General features: G+C 42.9%; 1 pseudogene; it reads left to right on the plus strand.

Annotated features, from left to right (window-relative positions):
* Positions 1-4,633: 4,633 nt before the first annotated feature.
* Positions 4,634-5,587, plus strand: LOC112605919 (annotated as a pseudogene).
* The last annotated feature ends 3,465 nt before the right edge of the window (positions 5,588-9,052 follow it).

Consider the following 9,052-nt stretch of genomic DNA (forward strand, 5'->3'; position numbering starts at 1 on the left):
CAAAACTGGAGGCATCACTCTACCTGACTTCAAACTGTACTACAAGGCTACAGTAACCAAAACAGCATGGTACTGGTACCGAAACAGACATATAGACCAACGGAACAGAACAGAGAACTCAGAAATAATACCACACATCTACAACCATCTGATCTTTGACAAACCTGACAAAAACAAGAAATGGGGAAAGGATTTCCTATTTAATAAATGGTGCCAAGAAAACTGGCTAGCCATAAGCAGAAAGCTGAAACTGGATCCCTTCCTTACACCTTACACAAAAATTAATTCAAGATGGATTAGAGACTTAAATGTTAGACCTAAAACCATAAAAACCCTAGAAGAAAACCTAGGCAATAACATTCAGGACACAGGCATGTGCAAGGACTTCATGACTGAAACACCAAAAGCAATGGCAACAGAAGCCAAAATTGACAAATGGGATCTAATTAAACTAAAGAGCTTCTGCACAGCAAAAGAAACTACTATCAGAGTGAACAGGCAACCTACGGAATGGGAGAAAATTTTTGCAATCTAGTCATCTGACAAAGGGCTAATATCCAGAACCTACAAAGAACTCAAACAAATTTATAAGAAAAAAACAAACAACCCCATCAAAAAGTGGGCAAAGGATATGAACAGACACTTCTCAAAAGAAGACATTTATGCAGCCAACAGACACATGAAAAACTGCTCACCATCACTAGCCATCAGAGAAATGCAAATCAAAACCACAATGAGATACCATCTCACACAAGTTAGAATGGCCATCATTAAAAAGTCAGGAAACAACAGGATGTGGAGAAATAGGAACACTTTTACACTGTTGGTAGGACTGTAAACTAGTTCAACCATTGTGGAAGACAGTGTGGCAATTCCTTAAGGATCTAGAACTAGAAATACCATTTGACCCAGCCATCCCATTACTGGGTATATACCCAAAGGATTATAAATCATGCTGCTATAAAGACACATGCACACGTATGTTTACTGCAGCACTATTCACAATAGTAAAGACTTGGAACCAACCCAAATGTCCATCAATGACAGACTGGATAAAGAAAATGTGGCACATATACACCATGGAATACTATGCAGCCATAAAAAAGGATGAGTTCATGTCCTTTGTAGGGACATGGATGCAGCTGGAAACCATCATTCTCAGCAAACTATGGCAAGAACAGAAAACCAAACACCACATGTTCTCACTCATAGGTGGGAATTGAACAATGAGAACACTTGGACACAGGAAGGGGAACATCATACACTGGGGCCTGTTGTGGGGTGGGGGGAGGAGGGAGGGATAGCATTAGGAGATATACCTAATGTAAATGACGAGTTAATGGGTGCAGCACACCAACATGGCACATGCATACATATGTAATAACAAACCTGCACATTGTGCACATGTACCCTAGAACATAAAGTATAATAAAGAAAAGTCAAAAAGAAATTTAAAAATCAAGAACAATACAATTAAAAAATACAAAATTTAAAATACAGTATAACAACTATTTACATAGCATTTACATTGTACCAGGTGTTACAAGTAATCTGGAGACAATTTAAAATATATGGGAGGATGTGCATAGATTATATGTAAACTCCATGTAATTTGTAAACATTTTTAGTGACACAGATGATTGTACATATTTATGGGGTACATGGTGATGTTTTGATACATACAATGTACAGTGATTAGATCAGAGTAATTAGAAATATCCATCATCTCAAATACATCATTTCTTTGTCCTGAGAACATTTACTATCCTAGCTATTTGAAACTATATATTGTTAACTGTAGTCATCCTACAGTGTATAGAACACTAGAACTTATCCCTACTATCTAGCTATCATGTTGTATCCTTTAATAAATCCCTCCCTATCCTTCATTTTCCCCTACCTTCCCCAGCCTCAAGTCCTCAATGCTACTTTTTACTTCTACAAGACCAAGACCAACTATTTTTTAGCTTGTGCATATGAGTAAGAACATGCAGTATTTAACTTTCTGTTCCTGGCTTATTTCACTTAACATAATGTGCTCCACTTCCACTCATATTGCTGTCAATGACAAGATTGCATTCCTTTTTATAGCTGAATAACATTCCATTGTGTATATGTGCCATTCATCTGTTGTTAGACACCTAGGTTGATTCCATATTTTGGCTATTGTGAATAGTGCTGCAATAAACACGGTAAAATAGATGTCTCTTCAATATATTGATTTCCTTTCCTTTAGATAAATGCTCAGTAGTGGATTACTGGATCATATAGTAGTTCTAGTTGTAGTTTTTTGGGGTTGTTTTTTGCTTGTTTTTAGAGATAGGATCTCACTCCGTTACCCAAGCTAGAGAGCAGTGGCATGATCATGGCTCACTGAAGCCTCAACCTCCTGGGCTCAAGCAATCTTCCCGCCTCAGCCTCCCGAGTAGTCAGGGTGACAGGTGCACACCACCAGGTTCAGATTTTTTTTTTTTACGTTTTGTAGAGATGGGGTCTTGCTATGTTGCCCAGGCTGGTCTCAAACTCCTGGATTCAAGTGATCCTCCCATCTCAGCCTCCCAAAGTGCCTGGGATTACAGGCATAAGGCACAGTACCTAGGTATATTTGTAGTTTTTGAGGAACTTCCATACTGTTCTCCAGAGTGGCTTATTAATAGTTTATAGTATTATTCATAGTTTACAGCTCCAACAACAGTGTATATGAGTTCCCTTTTCTTTGCATCCTCTCCAGCACTTTTTTTTTTTTTTTTTTTTTTGTCTTTTTGATAATAGCCATCCTAACTGGGGTGAGATCCTACCTCATTGTGGTTTTGATTTGTATTTCCTAATGATTAGGGATGTTGAGCATTTTTTCATATTTGCCCTTTTATGTCTTCTTTTGAGAAATTTCTGTTCAGATCATTTGCTCATTTTTAATCCATTGCTTTGTGGGGGGTTGCTATTGAAATATTTGAGTTCCTAATATATTCTGGATATTAATCCTCTGTCAGATAGCTAGCAAATATTTTCTCCCATTCTGTAGGTTGTCTTTTCAATCTGTTGATTATTTGCTTTGCTGTGCAGAAGCTTTTTAATTTGATATAATCCCATTTGCTTCTTTTTGTTTTCTTTGCCTGTGCTTTTGAGGTTATTCATAGTCTTTTCCCAGACCAATGTCTAAATCATTTCCCTGATCTATATTTTCTCTAGTAGTTTTATAGTTTTGGGTCCTACATTCAGGTTTTTAATCCATCTTGACTTGATTTTTGTATAGGATGAGAGGTAGGGCATCTAGTTTCATTCTTCTGCATATGTATATCCAGTTTTCCCAGCACCATTTTATATAAGGGACTTGAGCATCTGCAGATTTTGGTATCCACAGCAGGTCCTGGAATTAATCTACCACAGATACGAAGGGACAACTAAAGTTGTCTCTTAGGGTTTCTGTGAGTATTAAAGAGATACCACATGGAAAACACTTGGAACCATGTCTGGCATGTAGCAAGTACTCAATAAATGCTAACTCTTCATATTGCTGCTGAGATTAAGAATGCTTGAAGTGACCAGGCACGATGGCTCATGCCTGGGAGGCTGAGGCAGGAGGGTTACTTGAGCCCAGGAGTTTAAAAACAGCCTGGGCAAAAAGTGAGACCCTATCTCTTTTAAAAAAAAAAAAAAAAAAAAAAAAAGCTTGCAGCCTGTTGAATGCTGCCTTGTTTGTGGAGTATCAGGTATGTAGAAGAAGAGTCCTGGCCAAAGCTTTGAAACGACTGCTGTAAGATCCCAATTAAATGTTCAGCCTCCTACTGTCTTCTTCCTTTCCTCATGCACCTACTCAACAAGCAATTCTCAAGCCTGTCCTGCGCCTCTATGGTGGCTCTGTGCTTGAAGCTCCAGTGAACCCACCAGAAGCTTGCTATTATCCCTGCCCTCCTGGAACTTACATTCTGAAAGGAAAGCAAACTCATCATCCATGACACTGAGGACAAGGCCAGGCAGGAGGCACCACAGCCAATCTGCAAGGACTTAGGAAGGAAGCAGTCTCTGCAGCCTGTTTCTTGTGATCCAGGAAGACCAGAATTCTTCCTCAGCAACTTCCATCTCTCCTTGCCACAGTGTGTCCCAAGCACACAAGTGATGCCATCATTCCCAGCTGGTTCTTCTCTCCCTATTAAGCCCCACTTGGGCTTTCCCAGTCTCCTTGGGTCAAAGATTCTTCAAATACTTCCTCTGAATCAAGAATCTTTTCTCTTAACCTTTCTTGTTTTGTCTCTGGCTGTCACTTTTTCCCCTGTATATACTACACCTACTTCTCCTCCTAATCTTTTACTCAGTAAATATCTGGAACATCACAAGTAAACAAGTATCTTGTAAGTTTACATTTCACACACATAAGGCCAAGAGCTCCCTGGGGACAAGGATCGTCTTGTTCAACTGTGTAGTTCCCACAATACCTGGCTTAGTACTTCTCTGTGCCCCAAAGGAATACATACATGAAGAAGTGGGCTTTCATCACAAATTCCTCAGGGTCTACAACAGAAATAGGCTTTTTAAACTGACCATTTTGTTCTAACAGTCTCTGATCCCCACTCCAGCTAAAGGTACTTGTATTTCCATCCTCACCCATTAGCTGGCCAGCCCAGGGCCAAAGCTAATGGGTGAGGATGGAAATACAAGCACCTTCAACATCTGCTACACCAACTTCTTCCTGGTGGGTTTCTCTGGACTACGAGAGTGGTGGCCCCTCCTGGTCCTGCCTCTTGTCTTCCTCTATGTGACCATCATCTCTGTCAATGCCCTGGTCATCCACATGGTGGTTGCCCAGCAACATCTGCATCAGCCTATGTATATGCTCATCACTCTGCTCCTGGCTGTCAACATTTGTGCTGCCACAGCCATGATGCCTAAAATGCTGGAGGGCTTTGTGCATTATGCTAACCCCATATCGCTGCATGGCTGCCTGGCCCAGGTGTTCTTTATCTACTTCACCTTCCTCCTGGACTACAACCTCCTCTGGCCATGGCCCTGAACTGCTACGTGGCCATCTGCCACCCACTCTGCTATTCTGACCTGATGACCTCCCAGCTGCTGGGACTGCTGGCCATTCTTGCCTTGACATAGAGCCTGGGAGTGGCAGTACCCTTGGTGGTGGCTAACTGCAAAAGACCAATTCTGCTGGACAGCAGTGATTCGACACTTCACCTGTGAGTACATTGCACTGCTAAGCATAGCTTGTGGAGACCTGACCTTCAACTGGCTGGGGCTGGCTATGTGGTTGGTCACTGTAACCTCTGATCTGGCCCTGCTGGGGACCTCCTACACCTACATCATCTATGCTGCCTTCCGGATCTCTTCTTGGGGAGCCCAAGCCAAGGCCTTACACATGTGTGGCTCCCACTTATTGGTCATCCTCACCATCTACCTCTCTGGTCTTTCCACTTCCATCATCTTCTGAGTAGCCAAGACTGTGTCCCAGGATGTCCAGAATCTACTCAGTGCCATATACTTGCTGCTTCCAGGGGCCTTGAATCCTGTCATTTACGTCGTGAGTACTAGGGAGATCCAGCAACATGGAGGAAAGATGCTCTGTGGAAAGGAAACAGCTTAAAAGGCTGGGGAGAAGCCAAAGAGGCTGCAGAACATGAGAGTGGAAACTGCCAGGGTGAGAGGACTTTACTAACTTGGGAAGTTGAGGCTATGATCTCTGAGAAGAGATAAGCAGGCAGTACTCAGGGACAGGCTCAAATTTCCTCAGCAGATTATGGGCTCAACAATAGGTTCCCTCTTGGTCAACTGTTGCTTGTTAAATTCTTAGAATGTTCTTTGTTTTCACACCCAGTAATAAAATTGCATTTACCTATGTATCCTTCTTAGTTTATTTTCTCCGTCCTCTTTCTCCCAAATCCTGAGAAAGTCCCAACTAATATCTAGATGTATGGGGCTTCACTAAGGGAGTCTTATAGAGCAAGTCATACACAGACCACAACCTGCCTGCCCTAAACATCTAGTCTGAAACAAATAAACAGACAGGCACTTCCCTAGGGCCCAGTCTCTCCCAAACATAGCCTAAGCTTGACATGAAGTTTATTCTGACCTAATACACAGGTCAGCCTGAGGCTTCCAGTCTGATTCAAGTAGCAGGCTGGGTTCTAGAGTCCAGTCAGTCCCAAACACAGGTTTCCTGAGATCCCACAGCTGTACAGGCACACAGGTCAGGTTTACCCTGTGATGTCCAGTCTAACCCACACAAATAGGTCAGGTCCTGCCCAAGGGTCCCCAGTCTGTTATACACCCAGACCACCTTCTTCAGGGTCCCAGTCTGACCCAAAGACCAGAGTAGACTCTACCCTGGGGAATCCAAACTCAGCCAAACACACAGATCAGATTTTGAGGCCTCCATGCTGACCTCAGGCACACAGATAGGGTCCTGCACTGGAGCCCAAGTCTGACCCAAAGACCAGACTAAGCCCTGATCTGGGATCCAGATCCAAGTTGGAACCAAAGCTATAGTTAGGCCATTCTTCCCTTGACAGCCAATGTGATCTACCTAAAAGCTAACTCCTGCTTAAAAGACTTCTACAGCTCTGGCTGGACACAGTGGCTCACACCTGTAATCCCAGCACTTTGGGAGGCCAAGGCAGGCAGATCACTTGAGGCCAGGAGTTTGAGATCAGCCTGGCCAACATGGCGAAAGCCCGTCTCTACCAAAAATACAAAAATTAACCCGGTGTGGTAGCGTGTGCCTGTAGTCCTGGCTACTTGGAAGGCTGAGGCAGGAGAATCACTTGAACCCAGGAGGCAGAGGCTGCAGTGAGCCAAGATCGAGCCACTGCACTCCAGCCTGGGCAACAGAGCGAGACTCTGTCTCAAAATTAAAAAACAACAATAACAAAAAAGCAACTCCCACAGCTCCTTATCATCTACGGAAGGGAAGAGTGTTCAGGTAATGTTCCAGAAAAGGGCTGTGGTGCCTGCACACTGCACAGAATCATCTACTAAACAAGCCTGAGTTTTCTCTTCCTCTGTCAGTTGATCATAGGGAACTCCCCATGAGGCCATAGGTGTAGGCTGAGGAAGAAAAGGCAGTGTAGCAGAATTGGAGACCTCAGGCTTTTGGGTCACTTCTTCATGGTCACTTGTGCCTTCAGGGTTTGCTTGATATTGATTTTGTATATATCACTTCCATTTGATGATGGACTGCTGCTGTGCATGCTCAGCTTTATGGCAAGTTGAATCAGACAACAGCCAGCTCAAGTCACATGGTAATGTTGTGGCTCATGGTTAAGTGTTCAGTCTCTACTGAGGCAAACCAAAAGCTGTTTCTCAAAAGGAGAGTAGTTATGCACAGGGGATGATGGCAGGGCTTTGATCCAAAATCCTAAGCACCTGTCCTGTGATTCACTTACAGGGGTCTGCCAAAGGCTCCAATAAGCATCTCTATCTGCCATGGCCACTTCAAGCACCATTGGATCTGAGGGATCAGATGGCCCAAGTAGCAGAGAAACTTCCCTGGCAGCCTGGACCTGTGGCAGTGCTATCTCTTGTTCTGGGCCCCAGAACTAGCAGCTTTTGGTAAACAGGAATGGAGTAGCATGCCCCAGTGTGCTGCTCCAAATGAAACCTAAATTCAATGGGAGTAATTAGATTTCAGAGTGGCATATGGAGGCACTCGATTGCCATAACCAAGCTGGAAATGGTTACCATTTTTTACCTCCAAGACTCAAAGAGGTACACTAAGTATCATGCCTCTTTCTTGCTTGTAGGAGGGTCAGATGCAACAACTTATCCTTCACCTTAGAAAGGGTATCTCGAAATGCCTCACACTAGATGCCTAGAAATTGTCCTATGTAGAAGGTGGTCCTGAATTTTAGTGAGATTTCCCACCTTCTGACATGCAAGTATTCTACCAATGAGTCTAGAGTAGTCACTACTTCTTGCTCACAGGTCCAATTGATATAATGTCACCAATGTATTGGACCAGAGTGATCTCTTGTGGAACAGAAAGCTGATCAAAATCCTGTAAACTAAACTATGATGTAGGTTTGGAGAGTTTATATACCCATGAGGCAGGACAGTGAAGGTGTATTGCTGGCCTTGCTGGCTGAAAACAAACTTGTTTCAGGTGGTCTTTACTAAGGGGTATGAAGAAAAAAGCATTTGCCAGATCAATAGCTGCATACCAGGTACAAGGATATGTGTTAACTTGCTCAAGCAATAGAACTGCCTCTGGTTGGAGTCATCACCCAGTTAAGCTTATGATAATCTATTCTTTCTCCAAAATCCATATCTTCTGCAAAGGCCAGACAGGTGAGTTGAATGGGGATGGAGTGGAAATTATTTCTGCATACTTTAAGACCTTGATGGTGGCACTAATTTCTGGCATCCTTCCAGGAATGCAATATTGATTTTGGTTTATCATTTTCCTAGGTAGAGGCAGTTCTAGTGGCTTCCACTTGAACTTTCCCACTATTATAGCCCTCACTCAAGTCAGAGAACCAATATGGTTGGTTCTCTGTGTCCGTTGCTGAGTGTATCTATTTCAATTATGCATTCCCGAACTGCATAGTGAAATAACCACAGGATGGTTTCAGGGATCCCTGGAGCCACTGTGAGACAGACTGGAGCTAAAACTCCATTGATCACCTGATCTCCATAAGCTCCTACTCCAATTGGAAGACCACAGTGACATTTTAGTTACCTGGAACTAGTGTCAGCTTAGAGTCTGTGTCCAGTAATCTTCAAAAGGTTTGATTATCTTTTTCCCAATGTAGTTACTAGTAAAAGGCCATAGATCCTTCTGGGAAAGGCTGGGAGAAAGATTTAACAGTATATATCTTTGACAGTGCAGTGGGATCCTTCCTCAAGGGGACTTGGTCTCCCTTTCATTTGAGGGGTTCTGGGTCTGTAAACCAGTTCAAATCTGGGAATTGACAGAGGGGCCATAATTCTGGTTTTATTATTCAAATTAGATTTGTTCACTTAACCTAAAACTCTTCTGCTTATATAGATCAAGTTAGAATTTAATAGATTCCCCACGTATTTCACCTCGAGGAACTCCATGATCACCTAGCCA

This window comes from Theropithecus gelada, chromosome 14, assembly GCF_003255815.1.
Source record: "Theropithecus gelada isolate Dixy chromosome 14, Tgel_1.0, whole genome shotgun sequence".
Classification (NCBI taxonomy): Eukaryota; Metazoa; Chordata; class Mammalia; order Primates; family Cercopithecidae; genus Theropithecus; species Theropithecus gelada.